A 17,064-nucleotide genomic window follows, 5' to 3' on the forward strand; every position below is an offset into this window, starting at 1 on the left:
TTGTTTCTTAGAACAGGCTGGACGTCCCAGCTGTGGAAGCCAACAGAAGCACATCATCTGCAAACAGCAGAGCTCAGAATTTCTTTGCTTTATTCTCTCAATTTGAATTGAAATTTGTATCTTGAAGAGCATGAGAATTGAATTAAAAACACAATTGAAAATGTGGTTATTGCAAATGAAGGATCCATTGTTGGACAGCCCTTTTTAAACAAACAGCAGAGCAGGGATCTGTTATTCAAAATAAAGACATCAGATAGAATTCATGAGTTTGGCACTTTTTTCTGACATGAATTGATATGAAGGCATTTTATTTTCAAAGCATGAAAGGAGAGGAAATTGCTTTTTAAAGGTTTATAAAGAATTTTATTAGGTAGAGTGTCTAGCCCAGTGTGCTTCAAGTCCATAATTTATATTATTGAGCATTGTCTGCAGCACATTAGCTGAAAATTGCAGCAGAGCTGTTTGTAATCTGTGCAACAATGGGTTGATGATGTGCGTTAATGTTACACAGTGTTGCATAAAATTGTAGGTTTAAAAAAAGAGCCTTTTTTGCTGTGCTGTATCAGTGTGAAATAAACACAGAATTCATATCCTGGGAGAGGGGAACAATCCTGCAAAAGGACAGACTACACAAACATACAAGAGGCAAGGCTCAGGCCAACAATCCTCACAGATGGCAGAGAGGAAACAGACACAGAGGGAGAGAGAGACAAGGACTGAATCTCCTGGAGGACTGAGATCCAGATCCAAAACATCTGGAATGAAGCACTGGCATCCAAGAGAGAGACGGAGACAGAGCGGCCCCAGGACGGCTGGTGGTCCTGCAGAGAAAAACCTGAGTAAGAGAGAGGACAAGGAGCAAAACAGGGACAGAGAGAGCGAGGCAGAGGCAGAGGTAGACACAGCCTGGATGCTCACATGCTTGTGGGACAACAAACACAGTGTCAAAGAGAAGCTTGGCTTTTCACTGAGTGCACAGTGTTCCTTTGAGCAGTGCAGGCGTCTTTGCCTGAGCATTAGATTCTCTGAGATTGAGCTTGACCTCCCAGAGAAGTGCAAGTAAAAGGCCCCAAGTAATCAAAGAATAAGCAACTAAGTGGAAGATAAGGCCAGCGTTATAGTTTGGCTTTAAAGGCTACCGAGTCAGACTGTGTGAAGACAGCAGGGAGGTTATTTCAGAAGGAGAGGGCATTATAGGAGAAGGACCTGCAACCTGCTGGTTTCTTTTTAACTCTGAGGACAGACAGGAGATGTGGAGGGTGAAGTGGAGAGTGGGCTGAAATTTGGAGGTTCCAAGAGGAACATGTTGGTATGAGCACTTAAGCATCAGACGGCGGGAGGCGATGGCCTCGGGCCTTAAGATGCAATCCACATATGTGCAGCAAAGATTACATCCAGGTTTAAAAGTGTTCAGTGACTACAATGTGTATTTTTTATGTTAATAAGGGGAAACAAGCAGCCAAAAATATTGGCCCTTAAAAAATATACATATTCAATCACTGAAACAATGAATAGTTGGGTTATTGTGTGAAAAATGGCACACAAAAAATAAAAATTCCTGATTTGTAATAAATAATGACCTTTTTTTTGTATTATGGATATTTTTTTACAATGCCTACAAGTGCCTGAGTGCAGGGGGTTCGTCTGAAGTGACTGTAGCATAAAAACATCTGTGTCATTGGTTAATCCTATTCCTGGCTACCATTTCATCATGAAAAAAAAAGAACATGCCAAGAAAATCAGAGAAAAGTCATTGAAAAGTATGAGTCGGGATGGACTTATGCCCTCTTTCTTTCCTTTTTTTTTTTTTTTTACACTAATAATCAGCACGTCATTTGATTATTCCTCGCTACCATTACACCATGAAGCCAAAAGAACACTAAGCAAATCAAAGCCAAGGCAATTGAAAAGTATAACTCAAAGGATTGACTTTTGCCCTGTTTCTGCTGTTTTTTGGCACTAATAGTGAATAAGATCAACAGTATTCCTGGCTACCATAACACCATGAAGACAAAAGAACACTCCATGAAAATCAGAGAAAAGTCACTGAAAAGTATTAGTCAGGGGATGGACGTTTGCTTTGTTTCTGCTGTTTTGACACAAAGTATCAGGGTGTTAATTCAGTATTCCTGGCTGCCATTACACCATGAAGCCAAAAGAACACTCCAAGAAAATCAATGAAGTTATTGAAAAGTATAAGTCAGTGGATGGACTCGTGTCCTGTTTCTGCTTTTTGGACACTAATGATCAATGTGTATATCAGTATGTTAATTGAGTATTCCTGGCTATCATTACACCATGAAGACAAAAGAACACTCCAAGAAAAGAAGAACAACTAACACTACTTCCATGCCCCCAGAGTTCAGTCAAATCCATCATGAAGAAATTAAGGAATATGTCATGTGTAAATCTACCTAGACCAGGCCATCCCAGTCCTGGACTAGTGAGAGAGTCCACAGAGACACCTATGACTACTCTGAAGGAGTTCCAAGCTTCAGCTGAGATGGGAGAGACTCTGCAGACAACAACTGTTGGCCGGGTTCTTCACCAGTCAGAGCTTTATGGGAGAGTGGCAAAGAGAAAGACACTGTTGGAGAAAACTCAGATTCAGTCTGGACTAGAGTTCACCAAAAGGACTGTGGGAGACTCCATGGTCAAGAGGAAGTGCGTTCTTTGGTCTGATGTGACCAAAATGGAGCAAAAGACAAGACGCCAAACTCTGCACATCACCACAAATGCATCATCTCTACTGTAAAGCACTGTAGTGGCAGCGTCATGCTGTGGGGATGCTTCTCAGCAGCAGGCCCTGGAAGTCTTGCAAAGGCAGAGGGTAAAATGAATGTGGAAAAATATCCTGGAGGAAAACTGTCATGAAAGCTACAAGGACATGGTTTAAAGACAGTAACTGCCTACGAGTAGCCAGTGCTCAGGCACCAAGACTTGGGTGAGAGGACGACCCCGATTTCCAGGGACAGTCCCCGTTTTAAGAGGCCTGTGCAATCCCCGGAAATGTCCCAAATTTTCACCATGATTACAAAAAACAAAGCTTCTTCCTGTTACACTACAGCCTGACTGAAACTTCCTCCTGACATATTTCAAACCGATCTGCTGTCACAGATTATTAAAATGTTTGCTGTTTTAACCATAGCTCCATTATTCTTGAGGAGCAGCTAATGCTAGAGTTCCTTCAAAATAAAAGTCAACATGCATGCATGCAAACTGCAACAGAAGTGCAGGATCTAAGGATGGAAGGTGTCTTGTTCCAGTCAATAGTCACCTTGATAAATAATGCTGGTGGGAGGGTGTGCTCAAAGATAACAAGTTACTCTGCAGAGGAGAGGATGTGATATCAAAATCAGCCAGTCCCAACACTCTCCCTCTCATTTTGATGCTTCTTTTTTTCACTGAGCTCAGATTTGGATCACTTTTGATCAAATTAACCCAGTTTACTTGAACGAGGACCAGGACTTTGGCAGTCCCACGGGGCTTCATTGGTGTGCACCCAAATCTGAACAGCTTTGATTAACCAAGTGCGCCTAATGAAGGAGTTTTTCCCCCAGCCTGAGAAAAGTGCTGCAGATATGCTTGGAATGATGCACCCTGAGGCAGAATCAACAAAGCTGACAGCTGTTCCAGGCTCAGCCCTCACTAAATTACCTTTATTTGCGATAACCTGACGGATACCTGCAGAGTTAATAGGTAATTCACACCTCGGTTAATTAGTTTAGCATATGCTGGAGGTAGGCGGATGACAAATCGAACAGAGAGGGAGATTTCATCGTCTTGGGAACAACAGTTTTCTAAAAGAGGCGAGGAGATAAGGCAGGATTTACAGAGTTTAAACATCCATAGAGTTGATTGAAATTATAGCCAAAAGTAATTATTGCTAATACATGTTCACAGCAGATAAGTCTTCAGTGTGTTTAATAAGGCAAAACTTCAATGCTGAGATGAGAAGATGGGTTAAAAGTATGCCCACCCAACATGATGCAACCTCAGAGATATGGAGAGAAAACAAAGCGACAGGCGTCACGCAGCGTCCATCATGTTCTAATCTAGTCTGGTGCTGTGCAGTGTGTGCTTGATCTGCACGTTTATCACTGAAGGTGAGGGGAAAATGCATGTTTTTACATCATATTAGAGGTGGAAGTGACCATTAGGAAAGACAGGAAAAAGGAAAGAGGGCTGCTTTGCTTTGATGGTCTTTAGAAAGAGTCAGAGCTGGAGCGAAGAGGAAGACTCACTCTTTCCTACTGTCTCCATCAGCCATAACATTACACAGTCTTTACTGCTATTTATGTCATAATCCAGTCACTGGATAATCTGCATACATGGCTACCATTACACCATGTAGACAAAGGCACACTCCAAGCAAGTCAGAGTAAATGTTGCTGAAGAGTATATGTCAGGGGTCTCATGAGACCAAAATCGAGCTTTCTAGCCATCAGACAAGACGCAAAATACAACATATCACCACAAACACACCATCCTCACTGTGAAGCACGGTGGTGGCAGCATCATGCTGTGGGGATGCCTCTCAGCAGCTGGCCCTGGAAGGCTTGCAAAGGTAGAGGATAAAATGAACGCAGCAAATCCTGGAGGACCATCGTTTTCTGTCTGCAAGAGAAGTACGGCTAAAGGCCGGCTCAGACTACACGATTCTTTTGGTCGTTCAAGATGGCACCATGTCAGACTATACGACCAAAATCTTGTCCCGTCTTGGCCGACAGCCTGACCAAGACGTCACCACTGTCTCCACGACTGAGTGTGAGTTCATAGGTTGTCGGAGGGCGGGCCAAAGAGTGTCAATCACTCTGCAACAGAAGTGCTCTATGTGATTGTAGCAGTCTTTTGCTAGGAAAAAAAACAAAAAAAGAAACAATGATGGATTGGATTATGGATAGAAGTATGGCTGTATCAAAAGGAGGACAATATGGACTGGCTCTCCTTCAGATTAAACTTAAGGTGTGCATGTGATAATGTAAATAAAAAAATAAAATGTACACATTAGTTTTAGGGAATAAAAGGGGATAAAAGTGGTAAATCTTGTAAATGATGATGCAAAGATAGGGAGCAAATGTTACTCCCATCACAAAGTTTGGGTCATACTGAAGATTTTTTAAAGGATTCTTTACTATTGGGAGATAGGGCTAATGGCGGAGGTCTGTGCTCTCGGAGTGCTTTTCTAGTCTATAATGTGTTTAATGTGTTATGGTCGTAGGCTTCATGTTAAGTGTTTCCTAACTGTTTTACTAGCCACAACTTGCAGCCCTTTTGTGTCCAAACCCACCAGTTGAGAACCAATAATGTACAGGACTGTCAATGTGCATGCTTGTAACACAAAATTTTGAGATTCAGACCCAAAATAACCACCACGCATGCAGGTTTAATCTGGAAATAAAGTGGTTTGAATTTTGGAGGCACGATACTATCAGCATGATATCAATATTAATTCATGCAGAAATTTACTGCTGCCCTATCTGCTGTTAATACTTTCTATACTGGTTATAAATAGAGTAGGGGTAACTTGTTCAAATATGTTCATTATACACAATATATGCAAGTGGTTATCTAATCACAAAGCAGGTAATTGATCAGATTTTTTATATCAATTGACAGAATTGGTAATAAAAATACAAACACATGGAGCTATATAACAAGATGACTGTTTTTAAAGTGCCTCATATCCTCTAATAGGCTGAGTTAACAGTAAAAATACCCCACTTTATTCAGTAGCCATTCAGGCTTTGATATATTAGGCAATAAACAAAGAATAAACCCAAACAAAGCTCACCGCCTGCAGCTAATGTGCCACTAAGGGTTAGAAAGGATATAAGCAGTCATCTAGAGAGGATGGTTTAAGATTGCATGACTCTCACATGCATGGAACATGCCATGCAAACAGTGATCATGTTTTCTTGAATAACAACATCCACACCAGTGACAACATGATGCTAAAATATAATCAACAGTAAATCAGAGCGTGCTCTGCAGGAATAAAAGCCCGCTGCCATTCTTTAATAGCATGAGGATGTTTTGATTAGCACAATCAAATGGAAATCTCACTTTCATGTGCATCAGACGGCATTTAAGTTCATATGTGATATGCTCATATCAGCCAGTGTGTTATTAACTACAATGATTAGATAGTATGAGTGCAGTCTGCTATCATGTGGCTCTTTGGAAAGGGGTTTAGAGACTGAAAGCACAACAAGTTAACATGCTGGGGATTGCAGAGCAAAACATTCATGTAAACGAGATCCAGGTTAAAAGAAGCCTGACTGGATCATACCTAGCTAAACTCTGTGATCTATAAATGCAAATAAAAGCTGATATGACTGCATATTCACTAGATAATAAAGAAAACGTTGGCTGCTCCTCTGTCCATGAAATAAAGCCAAAACAAGGCGAGTCTTCTCCAAAGATCTTTGAATTTAAATGCAAGTTCTACTTCAAGTTTTTAAAGTAAAAGCACTGAAAACAACACAAGAAACCATCAGGAATTATCCAAAATCCTGATGATTTCTCGCTCATGTCAGTTCGTCTGTTGAACATCAGGAGGATCATAGCCTGCATGACAAAGCTTGCAAAAACAGCTCCTGGTTCAGGCTCTTGTTAAGTTGTCCAATAATGACTTCAACTACTTACATGCAGGCCTCCCTGAATGCACACTAAACCTGTACAGATGACCCAGAATGCAACGGTACAGCTGGTCTTTAACCAAACAAAAACAGCATGTCACACTATATTCAACTCAATGTGCACAAAACAGAAAATAATACATCCGTAGTTGTGCCCCAAGTTTGAAGGTAATCAGAAATTAGCATCCAGTTGTACCGGCAAATTGCGTCACTTCCATCCTGAAAGACATGGCGTCTCAGGTGGATAGTCAGTGAGGGGCCTGTCAGAAACAACTGCAAAATAAAGCAAAATAGTCAAAAAGGGTTTAAAAGAAACCAACAGTGGAAAAATGGGATAAAGTAGCAACTTTGGGTTACGACAGGAAAAAGTGGCAAAAGCATGGGCAGTAGAAATGGTGAAAAGCAGTTAAAAATGGCAAAAATAGGATCAAAGTGGGGAAAAAATGCTAAAACTATCAAAGTGGACCGTAAAAATGGTGAAAAGTGGTTAAAAAGAAGTAAAAAGGGGCAGAATGGGCTGTTGGGATGGTGAAAAGCAGAACAAGTGGCAAAAACTGTTTGAAAGCAGTAAACACTGGCATAATAAAGTGGTGAAAAGCTGTAAAAGAGTGGCAAATATTTGTTAAAAGTGGCAAAAAGGAAAAGCAGCAAATGTAGGTTCGACAGGAAAAAGCAGCAATAAAAATTGGCAGTAAAAAATGGTGAAGAGTGGTTAGAAATGGCAAAAAATAGGATCAAAGTTGGGGAAAATGCTAAAACTTGCAAAAATGGACAGTGAAAATGGTGAAAAGTGGTTAAAAAATGGCAGAATGGGAGGTTCGGATGGCAAAAAGCAGAAAAAAGTTGTAAAATGGGTTGAAAGTGGCAAACACTGGCAGAATAAAGTGGTGAAAGGCGGTTAAAGAGTGGCAAATATACATTAAAAGATGCAAAAAAGGGATAAAGCAGCAACAGGTTGAGACAGGAAAAGGTTGCAACAATAATGGGCAGAAAAAAATGGTGAAAAGCGATTAAAAATGGCAAAAATAGGATTAAGGTTGGAAAAAAGCTCAAAGTTGCTAAAATGGATAGTGAAAATGGTGAAATACGGTTTAAAAATTGGCAACAAGTGGCAAATAAGGGAAATAGCAGCAAATATGGGTTACGACAGGAAAAGTGGCAACAAAATGGGCAGTAAAAATGGTGAAAAGCAGTTGAAAAATGGCAAAATGTAATGAAAGTGGGAAACAAATTGCTAAAAAAAATGCAAAAATGAAAAGTAACAATGGATAGAAGCAGTTAAAAGTGACAAAAATGGGTTAAAAGTCAAAAAAAGGCAGAAACAAGTGGTGAAAAGTAGCTAAAAAAGTAGCTAAAAAAAAAAGCAAAACAGCAATATGGTGCAGTGTTTGTTGTTTAATCCAGACACGAACATCTCCTCAGTGAATTTGTGTCCTGAATAAAAATATTCTGTATTTGTAACAGTAAAAGGAACTAAAACAGCTGAAAGCGGGGTTATTTCTTGTACTAATCCACATCTTTAATTAAATGTATGACACATACTGTGAAATGTGTATCCTCCAGGTTTGACCTTAAATCAAAGCTGTGTATTTCCTCCTTTTTTCCTCTGTTAGACATGCGTCCTTGTTCACAATGACTCCACATATGCACCTATCTTCAGCGAGGTTTGAATGAATCACTCTAACACTAATTATGGAAATGAGCCTATTGATATGTGTTTCATTCATTCAGATCGACTTTTAACCGTTTACATCGTCTTTGCTACGGCTTCTCCTTTATGTCAACCAGCACAGGCGGATGTAGAAGACACTGGAAATAAACACCGACTTTCAGAAAACTGGTGTTATGTTAATGAAGATGCACTGCCGCTTAGAACAAAACATTCTGAAGTACATTCATCTGAGGTGACTTGAAAAAGACTGTCAAGAACGTCGCTCTCATTAGGTTTCTGAAAAACAAAAGCAAACTCAGCCCACGGGCGTCAGTGAATGAGCCAGTGTTCGCAGGTCATTCAAGGACTCATCAAAGCGCTCGTGATTCACGCAGTTCCATGCAACCATCCCAACGGCTTCCATTGACGAGATATCCGCCCCAAGGTCAGGCGGTTATTGGCTCGCAGCCCTCAGCGAGAGTCAAAAAGGCAACCAGGATGAGCGACCATCAAGAGGAGACTGCCGTTTGAGTTTAACAGTGTGCCGCAAGTCATGCTCAATGTCAACAGAGAGAGAGCTTCGGGTTTCTGGGGTTCAAAAAGCCATTAGTGGGACGGTTCTGCTGTGAAAGGACAGAAAAGGGGGGTGCAGGGGTGGAGAACGGCAAACAGGATGGCACTGGACAGGAGCAGATGTGATACAGCACCTTTAAAAAGCATTCACGCCCATTATTGAACAGATTTCTACAAAGGAGTGACAATTAAATTAAAAACTCGGGCTCACTCCTGTGTCTGAAAGGTCCAGTCACTCCTTAATCAGTGTTCCTGGCAACCATTACACCATGAAGACAAAGGAACACTCCAAGCAACTCAATTTCTTCACTTTGACATTACAGAGTTTCTTTTATTTTGTGAAAAAGACAAATAATATCAACTGTGATTGATTTATAAAATCAGTGAAAGGGTAAAACCGCGGTTCCCAACCTGGGCTCCGGGCACTCGAAGGGGCAGACACAAAAGATCTCTGTCTGCTCTGTTATTGTCAAAATTAGATGTGCATTTATTTTAATGAAAAACCAACCAAAACATCGTACAATATTGAACTGGGGTCACCCTAAAAGATTAAAAAAAAAAAAAAAAAAAATCAAGGATCTGTTAATTTGTGAGAAAAAAGGCAAAATTTTGAAGATCATGAAGTCTTACATTCACTAGAAACCTTTACTGAAAAAAACAGGAAAAAAATAGTAAGAATATAACATAAAAAGCTTTAAAATTCTGAGTTGAAAAAGTTGGAAAATTTAACAATAGAAACTCAAAAATGTCTGAATTTTAATGTAAAAAAATAACAGGGTAAAGGAAAAAATTCACAATAAGCTAAACTAAAACAACAGCTAAATTTTTGGCTTTAAAATTTTTGTAAAAATTAAAGTTTTTTGTATATTTATGAATTTTAAAGTTAAAAAAAATGTAGAATTTTTGGGAAAATTCACAACAATTTTTGAACTTAAGACTTTTGGTTTGCTGCAGTAAATAACAGATCATTTTTCATTGATTTCATTTTTTACAGTAGCGCCACAACACTGTTGTAGTTGTTCATACGTAGATGTTTTAGCAAGAACAGGAAGTAGGGGTGGAAATCACAGTTTCATACCAATATATCAGGTGTGTCCAAACTATGGCCCGGGGGCCAAATGTGGCCCACCGCCCATTTTTGATAGGCCCCCTCCAAAATTCTTTAAATTAGATGAAATGTGGCCTTCAATAGAGCATGAAGCTTGTGCTCGGCTGTATTACTCTTCTTATTTTCAGCACAAGGCAGTGCTACCATGCTAATGCTGTAAGCCAGTGATTCCCAACCTGTGGGCCACGGCCCACTGGTGGGCCATGAAGGTGTTGCAAGTGGGCCGCCAAATCATTTCCAAAATAGTATGATTTTTATGGGGGGGTGTAATTTTATGAAAATAAAAATATACAGAATAGTGTTTTAAATGTTGAAACTCAGTTACAATTAAAAGGATATTAAAAATGTTCTAATATTCTTTAAATTATTTGTTTTGTTTTTCCTTCAAGTATTAGACATGTGACAAGCAAATGATAGATAGGAACTTTTGTTGTTATCTGGAGGTTATTTTGTGGACAGCTCCTTGAAAACTGTAATACTGAAGGTGTTGTTACAGATGCTGTGTTAGCGACTGTGGAGCTTCCATGTTTCTCCTGTATTCAGTTCAGTCCTTTATGTTCAATCTTAAATTTAAAAAAGTGCTCTGAGAAAGCATTATATGGCCTCTGTATTTATGGGGTCGGAGGTGGGCCGCAAAAATTTTTGAGACTTAAAAGTGGGCCCTGAGTTGGAAAAGGTTGGGAACCACTGCTGTAAACAAACATTTTGACAAGATTAAATGCTGTTTTCAAGGACTAAATTGAGACACTATACTAAAACATTAAAGATAGGGTAATTTATAACACCCTAATGGATTACAGCAGCAAATAGCAGCACCAATGATGTTCTAGGGGCGGAGCCAGCAGTAGCCATAGCCAACGGTGGCCATCAACTAGCCGTTTAAGCATACCCAATCACTGAGCACATCTGAACCTACATTAGATTTGTTTTACTAACTTTAATATCAAGGTTTTGTCAATAAAAACTATAAAAATTGATGTTTTTCAAAGTGGGTCCTGGGGGCTGAATGTTTTGTATAGGCGCTGTACATCCTATCAGACGTACACAAATGTTCTCATTTAAAGTGTTTTACCATGACTTACAGTCATCAGCCGTTAAGCACAAGCTTAAAAAATTAGCAAATCCTAACAAGATGCCCAACACAGACTACAAAAAATAAAAATAAATGGCCAACAAGTGGCTGAACAACCACTGAAAACTAAATTTCCCCAGCCTCTGTAGACTTTCTGAACACCCAGACAGCAGCATCAACAAAGCAGAAAGCAAAAAAAAAAACACTATTCAATCCATACAAAGCCTCCAAAACATCAACAAGAACACAGCCAGCAGTAAAATATTCACAGGCAGCAGCAAAGACAGGGTTTGAGATCAGGAAGCAAAGCAGACAAATGATGACGAAGTTTCCACGTCAACTCTTCCTATTATTTGTCTGCAGATTTATTCTGCACAAAGCTAACCCCTCAGAGAATGTTAGAAACTCTAGAAACCAGTGAAATCTCCCTGCTTTTTCATTCAAAATGCAATATAATACACAAGTATCAAAGTTCAAGCCCACAACAACAAAAGAAACTCAGCTATATGACTTTAAAACTCTCAAAGACCTGAAGTTTGTAGTCCAAGAAAACACCACTGAACAGCGCCAACCACACCTGAAGAAGCTCAACAGCATCAGACCTTCAGACAGCCTCCCGCCCAGTCGACAGCTGGCTGAACAACCGCCGATGGAGAAATCAGTCCTACCGTTTTCAAAGCATCGGCGGGATTTCTCTCTGACCGTGCAGACGGCAGTAACGACACAGCGAGCAGTATACGCTGCAGAACAAAGCATGCAATCATATACGACAGCAGCCGGCAGTCAGACTCAGACAGCAGGAAGAAGGCTAGAAAACATGAGAAAGAGAGACTAATCAGTCAATGTTTGACTCGTGTGAAGGGCGTTCTCATAGCATTTTAAAGTGCCTACAAAAAGTATTCACCCCCCCTTGGATGTTTCACTCTTTTATTGATTTTGTGAATCAATCATCGGAGATACAATTGGATTTTTTGACAAAAAATATATGTTAGTTCAAAGTGAGAACAAATTTCCACAAAGTAAGTGACTGACCATATTCAACAGAGGTCCAGTAATGAGTATCCCTGGCTACCATTACACTATGAAGACAAAGGAACACTCCAAACAACTCAGAGAAAAGGTTATCTAAAAGTATAAGGCATGTGGGAGACTCCACGTTCAAGTGGAAGAAAGCTCTCTGGTCTGATAAACCAACACGAAGGACACCAAACACACCATCCCCACTGTGGAGTACAGTGGTGGCAGCATCATGCTGTGGGGATGCTTCTTAGCAGCCGGCCCAGGAAGGCTTGTAAAGGTAGAGGGCAAAATGAATGTGGATAATTATAGGAGGACAATCTCATTCAGTCTGCAAGAGAAGTACGACAAGAGAAAATGTATTTTCTAGCAACACAATGAGCAGAAGCTACACAGAAATGTTGGCTGGGCCTCTGTGCAATTAGGTTGGTCACTCTAAAGGGGGTGAAAACTCTTCATAGGCACTAGACTTCAGATGGAAAACTCCATACTGAAGTGAGAAGTTTGCATGTTGAAGCCGAGAAACAAGTAAAGAAAGTAAATGTGGCTCAAGTGGTCTTTAAAGCTTCAGTTCTGCCTCTTCATTTCTCATCACAGCAACGCAGGCTGTGAACTTTGGTAGCACAGCAGGGTGTGAGGCTAGACAGGAAAAAAGAAGGTAGATTTTCAATGCTGTGTTCATTTCTCTCCAAAGCAAACAGCTGAAGAGAAGCTCAAAGACATTCAAACACAGCAGCAATGGGCACAAGTCTTCAGCCACGACTAGCTTTGTTGTTTCTGCAGAGATGGTGAAAATCTCCACACCATTCCTTCCTAAAAAGCACCCCAGTGGGAACAGTTTATTTCTGCATTCATCCGAGTCTGCAGTGAAATTTACATTCAGGGTGAAAAACAGCTGATTAAACACTGATAGACACGGACTGGCCTCTACAAAGTCAGAGCTGGAAATACGAGGGACAGTATGGGACCACCTGGATGGGGCCGGATGAAAAGACTGCAGCAGAGACAGCAGACACTGTTTTGACATAGCCATTTTTCTTTACATGCTGCAGAATTCAACACCTCGGACATAAAATCATGCAATAGTAATATTATATTTATTCATATTGTTAATTTGTGAGGAAATTGGCAATATACAGTGTATTCAGGAAGCATTCAGACCTGTTCACTTTATTGTATTTCTTATGTTCTAGCCTGACACTACAGTAAAAAAATTCTCATTAATCTAAACTCAGTGCCCCATCATGACTAAGTGAAAACAGAATTTTGTAATTATATGAAAGTAAATATATATATATATATATATATATATATATATATATATATATATACACATATATATTCACTAAAAGCATAGCATCAGGCTGAACATAAGAAAATTGGAAAAAAAAAATGTAGGGGGTCTGAATACTTTCTAAATGCACTGTGTATTCTAAATTTAAACAAATTCAACCAAGTCCATTGGTAATTTAACAATCAATGACTCAAACATATGTTTTTTTTAAAATAAAATATTTATTTAAAAATCTTATTAAGAAAACCAGAAGAGAAGAGAGTCAATCAAACAACTACATAAAAAAATAAAAAACAGTTGAAATGAAAATAGATAACGGAAAATTAAATAAAGGCTACAGAAGACAAAACAAAACAAAACAAAAAAAAATGTATATAATCTGATCAATTTTTCTTTTTTAACAAAAAATATTTAAAAAAATATAGAGAATAAATGAAAACTAAAATAAATTAAATGCAGATAAAATAAAATGGAAACAGGATGAAAATTTAACAAATATACTTTTTCCAATTTTTTGAATTAAATCACAACACTAAATCAATAAATACTTAAGAAAAATAAAGAAAAATAAAATCAAATAGAAATAAAGAAATTACAAAAAAAATAAAGTTAATAAATGTATTTCTATTTAAATACTTACAAAATTTAAAAAATGTATATTGAATGAATGAAGATATAAAAAATTTCTGGTAATATCTTAATAAAGAGAGTGGCTAACTAATATGGATGTACTTTAAACAGGGACATTCAACGTTGGTTACCAAGAGGGTGACATTAAATTTATATCCAATACCAAAGGGAAAAATTGTCACAGATTGTTGTATATTCTTAATTTTAAATATGTTATTGCTTATTATTAACTAACAGGAAGAATATTTTGCTTTCATGTTAATTTATTTCACCAACATTTATGTTTTTGGACTCAAGTGCAAAAAGAATCAGTTATCCAAAAAGAAACAGAATTAAATCAATTTAAATCTGCTTTTTGAAAGCAGTCAAGTTACTTGATATTTTACTTTTTTTTTAAAAAAACACTTTTTTATGACAATATATATAAAATTTGACTTAAGAAAAACAGAGTAGAAGAGAATGAATCAAACAACAAAGTAAAAAAAATAGAAAACAGTTTAAATGAACATAAATTAAGAAAAATTAAAAAAATAAAGGCTACAAAAAATTAAATAAATAAAATAAAATGTATATAATCTGATCTATTTGTATTTTTAAACAAAATAAACACATTTAAAAATAAAGTGAATAAATGAGAACTGAAATAAATTAGATGCAGATAAAATAAAACGGAAACAGGTGGAAAACATAACAAAAAATCAAAAACTTTGCCAATTGTTTCAATTAAATTAAAACACTAAATAAAAAAAAAATACTTAAGAAAAATAAAGGTAAAATAAATTAGAAAAATAAAGAAATTAATTACAAAAATAAAATAAATCAACTTAATAAATGTTAGTCTTTTTAAATACTAATAAAATTAAAATAAATTATACTGAATGACAATATAAAAATGCTAATTAAATAAAATTGGTTAAAAAAAAATCAATACATCAAAAAAATTCTAAACTTCTTTTAATTGTTTAAGCCAATCAAAGAAATAAAAAAATGAAAAAAGGAATAATGACTAGAAATAAATGTTTAAATAAAATGAATTTAAAAAATGAAATACAAATAAAATAAAAAAATAAACTAGGAAGTTACATTTATTTCTATTGTTTAAAGACAAATCAAAAATCAAAATAGATTCTATATAAAAATATAAAAAGAAAACTAAAAGTTTAATTAACGAAAAGAGTTTTAAAACAAGTTTAACTTTTTTTTTTTAACTCAAATGACAAAACTAAATAAAAGACTGACCTCATATCAGTTGTGAAAGACTATAAGGGAAATGTTCCTGATGTCTTTTTTCAAGGCAGATTATGTCCCCTTTTTTTCTTTTATTATTTATTGGTATTTGAAAATAGGGCGGCACTGAGCAAGTTGAAGGGCCGCATGTGGGCCCCGGACCACCATTTGCCCACCAATGGTTTGAAATATCCCTAAAATGTCAACGCTGGTGATGGCTGAGGAATTTTGCTGCTTATTCAACTCAAAATGTAGGCACACCTATCAAATATACGACATACACCTGAAACCGTTAGCTCAAAAAATGCAAAGAAGGTCGGTGTTTTGTGTCAGTGAGCTACCGTGTTAACTGGTGACAGCAAAATGCATTTATGGTGATGAAACTGCCAGTTAACAAGCTCACTGGTTAAATTAAAACACCCTCAACTCTGTAAAAGCAGACTCTCATTCCAGTCCCACAAAAACAAACTCGCCAAGAAGAGACTCAAACCAGCAGCAAGCCGACTTCCAGCAGAGGCTAAAAACAACCACACAGACAGCCGATAGGTGTCCAAACAACCGCTGAATGCAAGATGGAAACAAGTCGAAATTTTTCAAAAGCCTCGGCGGGCTCTCTGTCTCACTGTCTGCCCAGACAGCAGGAAAAAAAACACACACAAATCATAGAAAAACCTCCAAATCATCAAGCACAGCACAGCCAGCAGTTAAATACACAAGGAGAGGAAGTTAGCATGGAAGCAACGCTGCTAACAAGAAGACAGAGAGGCAGAAAAGGAGACCATAACATGAACTTGACTTACTTTTTGAAGTCCTCAACAAAGACTGCCATGTTCCTCCTGTTGAGACCACACTGAGGTTAGCCGAGCAAGCTAGCAAGCAAAACAGTTCATGGTAAGGTGCTCCTGTTGTGACTGTTAGCCAAACAAGCTAACAACTGAAGACTAGTAAACTAGAAAAACAAAAAGGAGAAGGATTCGACTTACTTTACAAAGTCATTGCTCTTCCTTTCCCTCCTGTGAAGGCGGTGAAGTGTCCGTGTCGTAAACTCAAACAGCGGTGTTAACTGTGAAGACCATTTGAGGACGGTTAGCCGAACAGGCTAGCAAAACAAAAGCTACAGCGACAGAAACAGAAATATCAAAATAAATAAATTACTTACTTTCTTGAAGTCTTAATCCACCCTCCATCTTGACAGAGTAAAGGCCTGTTTGTTGACGGGTTTATCCATAGCCGCCAGCTAATGCTAACTCCTCATAGCATGTTAGCTGCTAGTAGCATCTCAGGCTTTTTCTGTTATGTTTACTTTCATGGGACAAACGTTTTTTTGTTTGTTTGTTTGTTTGTTTGTCTTCATTCAGTGAATATCAGCTTATATGGACTGTAAATGTTTGCTTTTTGACAAAAGAAAATCTCTGCAAAGCTGAAGTGAAGACAAAGTAATGCAAAAAATATGTGATGTAAAATAAATGACTGCATGAATATTTACACCCTTTACAGTGACTGACCTAATTCAACAGAGGTTCTGCTAATCGCTGCTGCTAGTCTCACAATTAGTGAACTGAGGATCACCTGAGTGTGTCTCAGTGATTGGAGGATAAAGACACCTGTGTCAGGAAGGTCCAGTCTCTGGTAAGAGGGCTGTAAAAGTTTGGTTTGTACCTCAGTCAGGGGTTTAAAGGGGATAGAAACACTTATTAAAAGTGTGAAATCATGTTGGTATAAAGCATAGAAAAATAAATATCACCCCTCCATGTCCAGACTACAGATTAACCGCGCTGTGAAGGCGCCTTGACAGTTTTTCCTATTGCTCTTTTCGGTCCATTTAGATTGTTAATGAAGACTGTACACAAA

At 37.9% G+C, this 17,064-nt stretch overlaps 1 long non-coding RNA gene across 1 annotated transcript; it reads right to left on the reverse strand.

Annotated features, from left to right (window-relative positions):
• Positions 1-234: 234 nt before the first annotated feature.
• On the reverse strand, positions 235-16,746 carry LOC121506410. The gene is made up of 4 exons (XR_005991647.1): positions 16,373-16,746; positions 16,197-16,276; positions 16,014-16,049; positions 235-821 (listed from the first exon to the last, which is right to left on the reverse strand). It is a non-coding gene; the product is annotated as an uncharacterized LOC121506410 (long non-coding RNA).
• Between the last annotated feature and the right edge of the window lie 318 nt (positions 16,747-17,064).

Source organism: Cheilinus undulatus, linkage group 24, assembly GCF_018320785.1.
Source record: "Cheilinus undulatus linkage group 24, ASM1832078v1, whole genome shotgun sequence".
NCBI lineage: Eukaryota > Metazoa > Chordata > Actinopteri > Labriformes > Labridae > Cheilinus > Cheilinus undulatus.